The 14,787-nt window shown below is 30.8% G+C and overlaps 1 protein-coding gene and 1 pseudogene across 1 annotated transcript in view; one reads left to right on the top strand and one right to left on the bottom strand.

Annotated features, from left to right (window-relative positions):
• The window catches only part of LRRC7 (leucine rich repeat containing 7), a 1,130,220-nt gene that overhangs the window by 191,601 nt on the left and 923,832 nt on the right, over positions 1 to 14,787 (bottom strand). The gene's annotated exons all lie outside the window — the stretch shown is intronic.
• On the top strand, positions 5,454 to 5,572 carry LOC120583595 (uncharacterized; annotated as a pseudogene).

The raw sequence follows: 14,787 nt of genomic DNA, 5'->3' as shown, positions 1-14,787 counted from the left end.
TGAAGCTTCACAAACTGCTGCTAAAAATTGAAGTAAATAATTGTCGGTCTTTCCAACTTCTATCTGAAAATGCTTTATATATACATAAAAATAAAATATAACTTTTCTAAATTTATGTGATTATCATATACACTTTATTTTGACATAGTTTTAATTCTTTTTAATTTTATTTACTTTTTGCATCTTTTCCTCCTCTCTCCTCTACTCTTTTACTTTTCTCACCCAGACTCTAGCCTCAAGTGACCCAAATATATAACCCAGTATGTAGTCTATTATGTTTTTCTTGATGCTTATAGACTCCATATAAATATAAGGGATGTGGCATTATTTGTTTTATAAAAATGAAATTGTATTATATGCATTTTTCTGAATTTTTCATCTCTCCCTCAATAATAACTTGTAGAAATCGTCATTTTAATGATTTTATGGTATCACTGTATCATTATTTATTTATCCTTTCCTTTGTTAATGAATTTTTGTTTTATCCAGTTTTGTTTTTGCTGTTGTTTTAGTCATTCCAAACATTGCTGCAGTAAACCTTGTAAGTTAAGTAGTCATCAATAGTTTTGCATATTGGATAAGCCAGAGTCTAATTCTGTTTTATTTCAAATGGGTCACTGTACTGATAACATTTACTAAATTAACATTTATTAAATAATACATACTTTTCCACTGATTTAAAACACCTACCTTGTCATAAAATTCTAGTAATACTAAGATCTGTTTCTGCTTCTGTTTTGTTCCATTGACTTACTTTTTATTTTATGATGATATTTATTTGATATGAATAGCTAATATTATGTTCTGACATTTGACAAGGCAAATCTTCCATCATTAATACTTTTTGTTATAAATTCTTAACTGTTATCCACAATTCTGTTTTTTCTCATATAAATTTTAAGATTATTTTATCTAATTAAAAGCCTTTGGAATTAAAAGAGAAAGTGGGTTAATTAAATATTGAGTAATTTTAGGAATAAGATTTATGATATTAAAGCATCCCATATAAAAAATGATACATGTTTTCATTTATTCAGATCTTCTTTTATGGCTTTCAATAATAATTTACAGTTTTCTTTCATAAGCAATTATGACTTTCTTCTTAAATTTATTCCTAAATATTACTTAGTTTGTGTTTCTAATGGGAATGAAATATTTATTTCAGTTTATCAGTGTTATTTTTCTAGAATGGGAAAAACTATTGATATTTATATATTTATTTTGTCTCCAACCATCCTGCAAATACCTTTATTCATTTTAGTAGTATATTGGGGTTCAGGTTTGCTAAGTGTACATAAGTATGACTGTATGGTTAGCAAATAATATAACTGTCACTATCAGTTATTTCTACTCAGATTTATAAGTCAGACAGATCTATCTTTGAAACCTGAATTTACCTCTAAGAGTTGTGCAATATTAGGAAAATTGTTCAATCTCCTTAAATCTTATTTTCCCCATCTATAAAATAGAAACTGATAATGGTACCTACATTACAGTGATACCATGTAGATTAAATATATTGATAAATACAAAGCACTTTAGTATAGTGCTGGCAAATACAAAACACTGTGAAATGAAGGCTGCTGTTGTTACTATGGCTACTGAAGAAATCATATGCAGAAAACCAGTTTAAATAGTGAGTGTAAATTTTCTAGCAATATTGTTTCTTAACAATTTTAAAATGAAAAATAGATATACAATTTTAAATAGGCAAGCTAGAAGGGCTTAGATTCTTTTGAGTAGCAAGAGATTCTCCAGGGACAACATGAAACAAAAGATGACCCAAACAAAAAAATGACAGCCAACTATTTTGCAAAATAGGATCCAACAAAGAATATGTTTCATCTAATGAGTCTTTTAAAGTTTAAAAAACAACAATAAAAAATATCTTATCAGAGAGTTGATGCATACATAAACAAAGAAAAATAAAAGAGATAGAATAGTGTTTTAAATTCCATGAACTGTGAAAATTATTGGAAAAAAGAGAATTGAACTCATAAGTTGATTGCAGTAGAAACAAATATATTAAATATAAATGTCTGCTTACATCATTAACTTAATAGGTTGTTAGTTTAATTTAACTTATTAATAAAGGCAGATAATACAGTTTATTTCAAACATTAACACACCTTATTAAAATCTAACTAATTGGAGTAGGTTCTCTAGGAAAGTTTTCTATTGATTTAAAAATGAGTCAAAATTAACATATCATAATTGTCAGTTTAAAGGAAATATTTCCACTGTTTTGGATTTCTTATTGATTTCTCAACTTTGCAAAAGTTTTCTCTTAATTACATTTAGAGGAAGGTTGACAATATTTAAATTTTTATAATTAAGCTAAAAAAAAAAATCTTCCCAAAGTGATTACATTACACTTGTCGAAAGAAAGACTTAATATCAGAAGCAGTTAACTCTAATTGCCACCAGAACAAAATAAAAATTCTTGGTTCATCTTATAATAAAAGTCTTTACTAACCAAAAAGAGAAGACAGAGTATTCAGATTAGCTATCTGTCAATAACGTATTGGATTTGGGGATCATAACTGATATAATGGTAGTTTTGATAACACACATATAGTAAATCTATCATATAGGTATGTGATACTAATATAATACATTAGAAAAGCTATTGAACAAACTTTATATAATGCAGGAATCACAATGCATGTATTTATTGCATGCATATTAAAACGCATTTAAATTTGTCTTCATCTAGTTACTGAAAATTATCAAGACTCTCAATTCTAATATATATATATATATATATATATATATATATATATATATATATGTGTGTGTGTGTGTGTGTAAAATGTTATCCTCATGTACACAGATGATATAAACTGAGTCACTCTTGGCAGAAACATGTGCTGTTATGAGTTGTATATGAAGCCATGGATTTGAATTTGGTCTGATCCAGGAAAACCTTGAGGGTAGCAGGAGAACTTATTTTTGTTTGTGAATAGTGATATTTATTTCCTGATCAGTTACCTAGGGTTGAGTGCAATTTATAGTTACAACAAAAACTTTCTTACCCTTTCCAGATGTTTACAGAAAACTTGTCCTTGATTGTCTCATTAGTGCCATTTTCTATTAACCATCTGATTGGAATATAAATACAATCCAAATTTTAACCTTCTTATTTCTGTCTAAAGGGGCTTTTTATTAAATGTTGATGCAGAAACAACTAAACTGTGTTTTGTGTATGTATAGATTGAAAAAATACATGGTCTTCCTATAAAAAGCAATAGTAAGTTATCTTGCCTCTTCAAAGATATGTGAGGCAGGATCATCATACTAATGACTATTCTTTCTATGTCACAGAATCAGGAAAAAGGACCTTTCCTAAACTTTTCCTTACCACCAGTTATCATCTATTGACTTGCTTAATAAAAAGAATCAACAGCAGGTGCAATAGGGAAGAATCGGATTATTAAATCAAGTCAAACATATAAAACTACTTAAATTTTTATAAATTCAAATGGGTTATTTTAGGCAGAAGTTCTTTCTGTGTGTGTGTGTGTGTTTTCTGTAGGTTTTCTCACACTATAAATTATAGTGGCATGCTTTGAACATATTAAAAGATTTATGGCAACATTAAACGAGTCAGCAATAATTCAATGCAATAGCCATGAGTATAAAAACATCACACGGCATTTATGAAAGCATCGATAATGTTAAATTATTCCTTATTCATTCTTATGTACTCTTTGGCTGTCTGAATAATATTTTTTACTGCCTTACCTGAACTAGTTTATATTCAGGAGAAAAAAACATCTCTTATTTCAATAAGCATGCCATCTTCTTTCGGTATTGGCTTGACTATGTATGCTCTGACCTCTTATTTACAGAAGTTGGGCCCCATTCCACCCAGTCCCATAGTCCCTAGTCTGGGCAATTTTTTTTTGCCTGATACTCACTGCCATAAAGATAAGAATGTTCAGTTGTAGCAAGAATAATATTTATAAGTTTACTAGAATCGGCATGCTTGTGAAGTATTGATGAGGTTCTCATCTGCCACAGCATTCTGGTTTAGAATAACTTTTCTAAATTGGCCAGAAATAATTCTAATGGTTTTGAATTGATCTTTATACAATCTTCATGGATACTGAGGCAATTCCATTGTTTTATTTAAGATAAGAACACTTTGAAAACATAATAGACCTTAACCCTGGCATAAAACATGCTATTATATTTACCATCAAGTAAAAAAATAATAAAGGACACTGAATATTTGTCTTTAAAAGTATTATAAAATACATCAATATTAGCAAATAACCAAAAATATACAAATCTTCATTATCCATTGTGTGAACAAAATATAATTTGAAAAATTTTATTGTTTCTATAAATAATCATATCTTTATTCAGACACATTAATAATCCATATGTCTATTCAAGGTTTTGATTAATTAAGTTTGACTTGAATAAGTTTAGCAGATTTCAGTATGAGAATATGAGACACATGATATCTGATTGGAGTGTGGTGGTGGTATATGGTGGTCCGCTACTATACTGCCTTTATTACAATTATGCTGTATGTGTATCACTAGGCCTCTGGTTCCAAGTTGAAATATTCATTCTGTGAAAACAAATGACATTTCTTCATTTATTCAACAATTATTGATCAATTGTTTAGTGTAAGGCAGGATGCCAGGCATTGAGGAAGTTACTATGATAAATAAGATAAAAGACTCAGAGGACAGTTCCTCAGAAGCTAGAGGTCAGATAACATAGAAAGTACAAAATGGGCACTTGTGCCATGGTAATTTAGTGCAAATATCTTATGACTCATGTTTTAGTGGGCCAGAGGGGGTGATTCTAATATCAGTACTTTGGTTTCCTGAACAGTTGTTATCTGGATCTTGCTGTGTAACTGCCGCCATGAGGTACAGCAGACAAAACAGGAGCAGAACTGGTAAACTTGGAATCCAGAGGCTGTCTTAAAATTCCCAAGTCAAAGGATGATAGGAGAAAATTTCTAGCCTTGGGATATTGATGTAGCCTGCATGGGTATGCCCTGCTTCTCTCTGATTTTTTTTTTTTTTTAACCCTAAATAAGACTATTGTAGTATTTGAGTTCCTCTGAGAAGCTTCTTTTGGCTTCATTTTTGTTCCCTCCCTCTGCAAGCTTAAGAATCACTTCCATTTATCATGCATCAAATATGTGAAACACTATTAGGTATTATATATATATGTAAATATTATTTATAATGCCTAAAATCATGATAGAAGAACTGAAGTTCCAAGAGGCTAAATCACTTGCTCTAAAGCACACAGGTACCTTAGTATCTGTGAAAGGAATTTGAATTCGTATTTGTCCAGTCTAAAGCCCAAGCCCTCTCCACTTGGCCATGATGTTTTCTCTGCTCCTGATATAGAAAGAGGACCATAGTTTGAGTTAGGAAAAAAGAGTAGAATTTATTTTGTAAATTTAAAATAATATCTCACTAGTCTACGGTCATGCCAACCTGAACAAGCCTGATCCCATCTGATCTTGGAAGCTAAGCAGAGTTGGGCCTGGTTAGTACTTGGATGGGAGACCACCTAGGAAGACCAGGTGCTGTAGGTGTAAAAAATAAAAAAAAATAATAAAAATAAGGGATTGTAAGCTGACAAGATCCTTGCAATCTGTGAGATCAATCAAGGGTTGCCTCACCTTAAAAAAATAGTAATATATCACTAATAGAATTTTTTATTTTTTAAAATACTGGTATATTTTGGAAATTTGCCTTGGATTTTAAAGGACTTTTTATTTTGCTATTGAACTGTTGGAACAGCTTTTTTTCCCAAAGCAATATTTATTTTTTATTATATACTTTTCCAGCAATAACTTTATTCCGCATGAAATTGATAAAGATTTCTAAAATCCCACTGCATCAGGTCACCCTAAGTATGATAGAAAAGAGTTTATGATACACTCAAAAATTAATATTCCTGTGTTATCCAAAAAAGTAATATTTCTGTTTCATCTTACTTGTTTAGTAATCCCAGAGAGAAAATCAGTGTGAATTTTTTGTTTGAAAATACAGATGATAAAAGAGACCAAAAACAATGGAAAAATTTTAGGGAAATTAATTATTCTTCTTTCAATTATATCCAAGGTCTCAGCTAAAAACAAGCCAGAGTTAAAACAGAACTATGGTGATTTATTTATTTAATAAATCTACCTTGTTTTGCCGGTAGAATATGAATAGTGAACAAGATCAGTTTATTTAATGGGATTTTGTATCATCTATTCAAAAATCTTATAAATGGAAGGTATGCTAGATTTTATAAGGAAGTAAATTTTACTTTTGAACTAATATTAAATATTAATCATTATATTTCATTAAAAATATACAAAATATTATGCTGATTACTGAATTACAACTGAAGCAAGAATTTCAAGTTTCTCATTGTTACTACGAAAGGTAACAGCTATCCACTACCCAAATCAACTGAGTTAGTATTTTTTTCATCTATTTTCTCCCATAATATACTGAATTTCAGTTCTGCCTTCATTTTGGATTAGATTCTTTGAACATACTTCTTTCTATGACAGTCTGAATAGTTATTTTAAATGCAAAATTTTCTATCAGGAACTATATCTAAAAGAAAAAAATAAAAGGTGCAAATTTCTTAATGATAACTCAGGTAGAACAGAATCCCATTAAAATAGGGATTATTTTACAATTTCAGATAGATAACAAACTACCAAATATTGCGTATCATCTATTAGTGTTTTCTTTTTTTTTTTCTGATAGCAGTTTCATCAAGGGGATGTACAGTAGTTGCATTTGGTTATCAGGAAAGATTTAAAGATTTTGTAAAAATTTCCAAGAACAATGCATTTAGTAACTTTGGTAAAATACGTTTATAGCAAATTATAATTGCATTAAGGATATTTGGATATGAAGCATTTTAGATGGTTTTCTTCCCAAGCAACAACATTTGGGAATCTAGAAGAGGCCATATTATACTGTACCTTCATCATTACATTCTTTAGAACACATTTTTATTTCACATAATGCTATGGAAATTTGTTCTATATTAAAAATATATATAATATATTTTCTTATAAGGAAACATAATCATAGAGTATATCAAAGTTGACATTTTTTTAAATTAAAATAGATAACGTACTCAATTAACTAATTCAAGAAAGTAAATAAAGCCCACCTATAACTAAAAGTGTCAGTTTGAGCCAAATCTTTATATTGCTAACATTTTAAAAAACAAAAGATAGCAACACCTATTTGACATCTGTGTACTCTCTTCAAGGCTAACAATGAGTGGAATGGCTAAACGGTGTGGAAGTGAAATAAGAAGAAAGAAAAACCATGTGCATTATGCTTGAGTTAATTTTTTAATAATCAAGAGCCAGCCGCAGTGGACAAATTATTTAGTGAGAAAATATCACAGAGCTTAACCTCCTATTCGTTTCTGCTCTTTACAATCAATCGAGTATTCATCAGGTGCTCACCAAGTGCTTGGCATTTTTCTAAGCAATAAAGAACTTCCTTTTATACCACACCACCTGCCTTCATTTTAGCAAATGTTCTTTAAAAAACCCTTATGCCCCACATTGTTGACAGCATAAAGGTAAATAAATAAGACATAGTTCTTTATTTTAAAAGTTTACAGTCTTCTTGGGGATATACTCAGAAAAAAAATCTAATATAATGTGATAAAAGCTATCATAGAGGAGTGTACAAAATGCTATGGTAGCAAAGAATAAGAAATAATTACTTGTTCCTTAAATGTCAGGAGACACTTTATAGAGAAAGTTGCATTCGAATTGTACTTTTAAGATTCATAGTACATCAAAAAGGAAAGGGAAATGAAACATTTCTTTTTGACCCTTTTATATTCCTAGTTACCTCCTTCCCCCAACTTAAGAGTTTTTAGTCCCAGATCTGAGGCACTTTTCTGTGAACAGACTAAATTCCCTTGAACCGCTCCTCCTCAATCTGGCATGCCTGTCAAAACCCCGCCAGCTATTTCCTTCTGTGCCTGCAGCTAAGTATTTGACTTTCTGAAGAAGAATGCTAAATGTTGATGAATGAATTTCTTTTAAATATACAAACTTGAATTTCAAACGGGCAGTCAATACTGCTAGATGATTCTATGACACTACCCTAATACATTCACCTTTCATTCTCTAAGAGAACTACTCTTTCACACTTTCTCTCATCTCCTCAATACTCCAGCATTCTCTACTCTCTCTTGAGTGATGATTCTTCTTCATGCTTCATAGAGAAAATCAAAGTACTTAATTGAGAACATCCTTATCTTCCCATTCCCAGGCCACCAATCTATAGCTATTTTCTTTAGGATTTTTCCATTTTAGAAGTATCCTTGCTTCCACGGTCAGCTCCTCTACTTGCACTCTGCATCCCATCCCCTCACCTCCTCAAGATTTGGTCTTGTAATTACTTCCATTCTCTCCTGCATCATTAATTCATCTGTTTCTCCTGGATCATTCCCAACAGCTTGCAAATATGCTTTAACATCATCCATCTTAGATAATTTCATGGCACTGTACCTTCATCCAGTTACTGCTACATTTTCCTGGTTCCATTCTGCAACTAAACTTTGTGAAGTTGTCTGTACTTGTTATCTCCTTTTGTTTATCCCTACTCTCTCTGCAATCACTTCAGGCCCTACATAATGTATTACTGGAATAGCTCTCATCAAGCTCATGTCAGTGACCTATATCTTGCTAATGTCCATGCTCAGTTTTCTGTTCCTATCTTATCTGACTAAATGTAAATGCCACTTTTTCACAAAGGTCTTCCCTGACTAGTTTAGCCAGAACCCAACCAAAACAAACAACAACAACAACAACAAAAAACTAACCAATTAAACAAACAAAAAACCCAAACCCACTTTCTATAATATTATCCTGTTTTCTTTATAGCAATTAGCTATCTATCCACTTACTTGTTTATATGTTTATTGTCTATCTCTATCTACCAAGCTTTGAAGAATAAAGAATCTGTCTCTATTTTTCATTGTCATATCCCTCTAGTACCTAGAATAGTGTCTGATACATGTTTGGTACACGTTCAATTAGTTATTTTTTAACTAATGTGTTTAAAAGCAACTTGTATGTAATATAAAGTCATATGGACTAAGAACTTATCAGTAAGGGTACAAAGGCACAAATCTGCAAGTCAAATTTAGGGAAGTTAGTGGGGAATGGTTGTAGGAAAGGTAGGGGTCAAAACGAGGTCTTAAATGCCACGTCTAATAGTTTGGATGCTATTGTATAAGGTATGCGAAACCAAGGTTTTTAATTTTATATTGTCTCTTAAGTAGAGCTGTTAGGTATGAAATCTTCATTTTATAAAACTAAAGTATATAAGTATATTTAAAAAAGGATATTCATTTAGTTGGATATAATAAAGAAATGCCCTTTAAGATTCTCTTAAGTATCAGAAATGCTTTTTCTTTTTCTTTTGGAAATTGCATGAAACATTTAATCAAAGCAAAGTTTTTGCTTTTAAAAATTTGTTTAATTTATATATGTTTTACTACAACTAGAAGAGTCAATATACTTAATAACATTTTAATATAATTAAAAGACACAAAGTCATTTATCTAAACTGCCACTTAATAACACATTCTTCTTAACAGAGAACATGTTATTCTTACTTTTTAACCAATTCATGTAGCATATTTTCAATCTATCTTTTTAGAACAAATATAAGTTTAAACAGCTAATGCTTGGTAAGAGTCTCAGCATTTTAATCTACTTAATTTTTATTTCTAATCTTATTTATTAAATTATAAGGTATTTACTTTATATATTGTTATATATATTGTTATATAGAATATAACAATATATATAACTAGAATATATTGTTATAATGTACTAAATATTGACAAAAGTCATTTTAACATATTTTAAAAGGTTTAAAGAGAAAATGAATAGAAATACAATGTAGTTAGGTAAAGGTTTGGGATCTTTCTGAGTATAAATGATGGAAAACTAAACATAATGGAATAAGAAGTTTGGCAGGGGAGAAATCATAATTTTTAAAAGCCATGGAAGGACAAACTAAAATCTCATATTACTAAAAGGAAATATAAATCCAAAGAAATTAATGTCACAAAGTTAATATCTTATGTGAATTTTTATTTTTAATACTGTTCAGGAACTGATGTTAAATGTCACAGAAACTATGGAAAACTATAACAACTTAGAAATATTCCCCTTGAGTCTGTTCAACAGAAAAAGCAAGCCTTTATAGAATGTATTTTGCATACTGAAAGACCTGAATTAACCTTGACTTGAGTAGAGACAGAAGTGAAGGCACAAAGAAAGTAGGAAGTCTAAGGAGAATTAGATACATTTCATTTGTTTTAGTGTGTATTATTGAGCCAACTATCAAAAATAACATAGTTCGTTGTCTTCTCATCGAGAGTCCTTTTTAAAAATAAAACTAAAAACGTGGATAGAAGAGACTCTTTTAAAATGCTGGAATAAAACCTATCTCCTGAAGTTCAGTTTTATTCTGCACTTAAAATTCAGCTGCTCCTTGACTTACGATGGGGTTATGTCCTGATAAACCCATTGTAAATTAACAATATCGTTAAGTTGAAAATGCATTTAATACACCTGACCTACCAAACATAGCTTAACCTAGCCTGCCTTACATATGTCCAGAACACTTACATTACCCTACAATTGGGCAAAATCATCTTGCTGTTGTCACTGCCACGCATCACAAGAGAGTATCATACTGCATATTTCTAGCCCAGGAAATGATCACAATTCATGTACGGTTTCTACTGAATGTGTATGGCTTTTGCACCATTGTAAAGTCCAATCATCTTAAGTGGGCAACCATCTATATTATAGAAGGGCTCTAGTGAAAATCATTTCAGATTTCACAGTCAAACCATAATGTGAAAACTTTTCCTTGAAAAACTACAACAGATTTTTGAAGCTACCACTCTGCATGCAGAATCTATGACTAATTTCATAGCAAAATTAAGGGATAATTAGGAGTTTTTTGGATAGAAAAAGAGAAGGTACAAAGGTGTATTGTATATTGGATGCAGCAGAAAAGCCCTGCGGGGTGGCGAATGTTGGCAGGTAATGACACTAGAAATGCTGGCTCCAAACTTTGAAGGGTCTTGATATGTTTGTCTTCTGCAAGCTGTGAGCAGTTCTTGTGAGCTTTTAAAGTGACATGTGCCATGGTGCATTTTAATAAGAAAGCTCCAACAATGGTAAGGAGATGGATTCTAGTGGGAGAGATGAGAGAGAGAGGAAATACTGGAGGCTAAGGCAAATAACAGTAAGGAACTCAAATAGGTCGGTGACAGAAGGAAGAAAAGAATGCTTAGATGGGACATAAGTTGATGGCAGGTGGATTTGGGGTGGTAGGAGAGGAAAAGAGAATTATGATTTCTAATTTCTGTGATTAAGTGGTTGGTACTATTGTTAGGAAGTTATAATAAAAGGCTGGAGATGTCTATTTGGTTTGGTTTGGTTTGGTTTTTGGTGGAGCGGTGTGTCGGGGAGAAAGATGAAAATGATTTCAGTTTTGATATGTGGCGAATATTCTGTTTAAGATCTGGCTATCAGAATACAAAATTGGAAATCAGGTAAATGTTTGCAATTTAATACCAGAAAGGTAATGTCTGAGACCTCAGGTATAGATCTAGTAACTAGGTCCTTTGTGTCTTTGTGTATTTTTCTGGTCCAAGACTGAGACCAAGATCAGGACTGTTATGAAGATCAGAACATATATTTAGTAAAGATACTATATTTATCCATCAAGGGGAGCTCAATCACCCACATTAAGTTATTTGAATTTGCAAAGCTGCAGTAAATGGATTTATAAAAGTACATGAAGTCACAAATGATGAATATATTTCTTCTGGTGCTTGTTGAGAGTTTCCATTTATTTATTTATTTTTTTATCATATCTTTTAGAATCTTAGTCCAATTTACCCAAAGAAACTACCAATTTTAAAAAGAAAAAAAAAAACAGTCTTTAAGAATTGATAAATAGATCTTTAAAGTTTTCGTATACATTATTGAGGATGAGAGACAATCATTTATGAGTTCTCATTATAGTACTGCTTGAAATTAAGAAAAGAAAAATACTATCACACATTATTTTTAAGCCTTTATTATAAAAATACTAAAAGCCCCCACAATTCCCTTTCTAATGAAGAGATTTTTATGAAGTAAAATGAAAAAAATGTCAATATTTTTGCCAATCTCATGCCAATCTTTTCTTGCACACACTCAAGTTTTCCAAGTGCCAGAGCACACTACTTTTGTTTAAACAATTTCCTGATCCTAAATGGTCACAAGACTCATTTTCATCAACTATGACCCAAAATACAGTTTATAGTTTAAAGAAGGTAATGACTACCCAGTATTCTTTAAAAATAATGACTCTGAAGTTCAAAGAGGTTAAATAATTCATAAATAAGTGGCAAAGGCCTGAATACAAAACCAAGTTGCTCTGGCTATGAAGTATATACCCATTCAAGTGCATTATAACTCTTCTCATATGCAACAGGACTAAGTACAGGCTAAAAGCCTTGAGATCCAATGAAACTGAAACCACAGAACTCTCCTCCTCACTATTACATCAGGCAGTTTTTATCTTTTGGTAAATTTAATCATCAGGGATTAGCGTGGCAACTGATTTAAGTAGTCTGAAAGAGAGATCTGATCTAATGGTTTTATTTGGCTTTTGTACACTCCCCTTAGCTCCTTACTGGACTTGACATAACTTTAGCTAACCATATATTCTTAATTCTTTTATGTTGAACATAGGCTAAAAAGAATACAATGAATTCACAAGACAGAGAAAGGCTATTGTCTTCCATTTTGTGAATCGTTGGAAGGTATATGTTTGTTTGATGTTTTAGAAGGAACTCTAATAATTACATTGTTACGATGCATTATAATTTATAGAATGCTTTTAAATCTATATATTATAATTATCACTTATTTCATTTGAATTTAAAGTATAAGACCAGGTGAGAAGGAGTAAACAAAATATCCAGTTCTAAATGCAATTTTCTATGACAAAAAAGCCACTAATATGGTTACCCTTGGTTAGCTAGCTTTTCGTATGGTTACTTTCAATACAGATAACCGAAAATAGAATGGTAGCATGGGTTTAGCAAAACATCATGCCTTATAAATTGATATACATTGGTAAAAGCATAGGTAATCTGATTATAAAGATACATTGTATCCAATTATGTATTACAGTCACAAAAACAGAGTTAATAGAAACACCAAAAAACTATTCCGTAAGCTGTGCCTGACAATGGAATTTTTGTTACAATAGCACTAACAAACCTATTGATGTATTTTATTGAAGTAGCGAGTACAGTAATGCCAAATGAGATAAATTCGTTAATAGAATCGCTGAAATGAAAAGAGAAAATGACTTAGTCATACCTGTCCAGTTGAGAATACGTATTCTTTTACGAATTTTTCTTCACTAGGCTGACAATGATAACTAGTAGTAAAACAGATAACCAAGGAAGAGTTTCACAAAGTAAAACATGACTAGTACATTATAGTTTTGGAAGTCTGCTTATAATCTTGTTTAAAAGGAATAAATGAACTTACATGAAAACTAAAAATGTTATTTGCAAATGAATAGAAATTTGAGTGATAAATATAATATGTAGTATTTATTGCAATTCAAGTAGCAAAAAATAAATCCCCAGTACATATATCATTCACACATGAAGAACTTTTATCATTGAAATGCTCATTTTTATAGTTAAACATTTTAGTACATAAATGCAAACTCTCTACTTGCCTTCTATACCTAAGAAATGAAATTACTTTTCTCCATGTGATATTATTCTTTTCTTTAAAGAATTTGTTTGAAAATCACTTTTCAAAATAAGTTTTTAGGTGGAAACAATCATAAAATTATAAAAAGTTTCAAAGTACTATACAAATAACTTCTCTGAACTACTTGAGAGTACGTTGTAAACCTGGTGCCCTATCGTTCCCATATACACTTTAGTGTGTATATGCTACAAACAAGAACATTCACCCACAAAACCAAAATACAATTCTCTAGATTAGGAAATTAACATCGATCCATTGCTACCATCCAATCCTCAAACTTTATGCAAGTTTTGCCAATTGTTTTAGTTATAACATTCCTTTAGTTTTCTTCAGCCTGCAATAATCCCTGTGTATTCTTGACTTTCATGATCTAATGTCTCTCATCAATAGTGCTTTAATGTAATTCTGCTTTTAATTTATATTTATAATTCAAGGGAATCTTTTTTCTTAGAGTATGTCCAGATAAAGTATAATGTTTTGACATCTTCTGTGAATTTATGTGTGTTATGTTTGGGTCTTCAGGCATTCATAGAGGGGAAATTCTGTAGAGTTTCTGGATCTTTGTTTTCAGGGACACATCTCTAAGTAAAAACATTGATAGCTAAAGTATAAAATAATGTATAATGGATACACAATTTGCTAGTTTTTAGCATACATAGTTTAGTAGTTTCAGAGTATCATTAATGCTTGTACTTGGGAAAATTTTTCTTTAAATTTATTCCTTAATGATTTCTTGTTTTATGGAGAGTTCAAAAAATTTCACAGATGACAGTGAAATATAATCCTATTACTGAACCAAAATAAATTTTGCTCAATAAAATATTCTCTTGAGCAAACATCCTAGAAACATTTATATAATTAAAATTATCCATTTGACAAATTTAGTCCTTTAACATTGAAAGGGTCCTTTATTTTGGTGATTTTTCAGGATATTCTAGGTATTTTGATGTGGC

This window comes from Pteropus medius, unplaced genomic scaffold, assembly GCF_902729225.1.
Source record: "Pteropus medius unplaced genomic scaffold, Ma_sr-lr_union100, whole genome shotgun sequence".
NCBI lineage: Eukaryota > Metazoa > Chordata > Mammalia > Chiroptera > Pteropodidae > Pteropus > Pteropus medius.
Note: the sequence above shows the minus strand (reverse complement) of the source record. Positions and strands in the feature narration are given on the sequence as shown.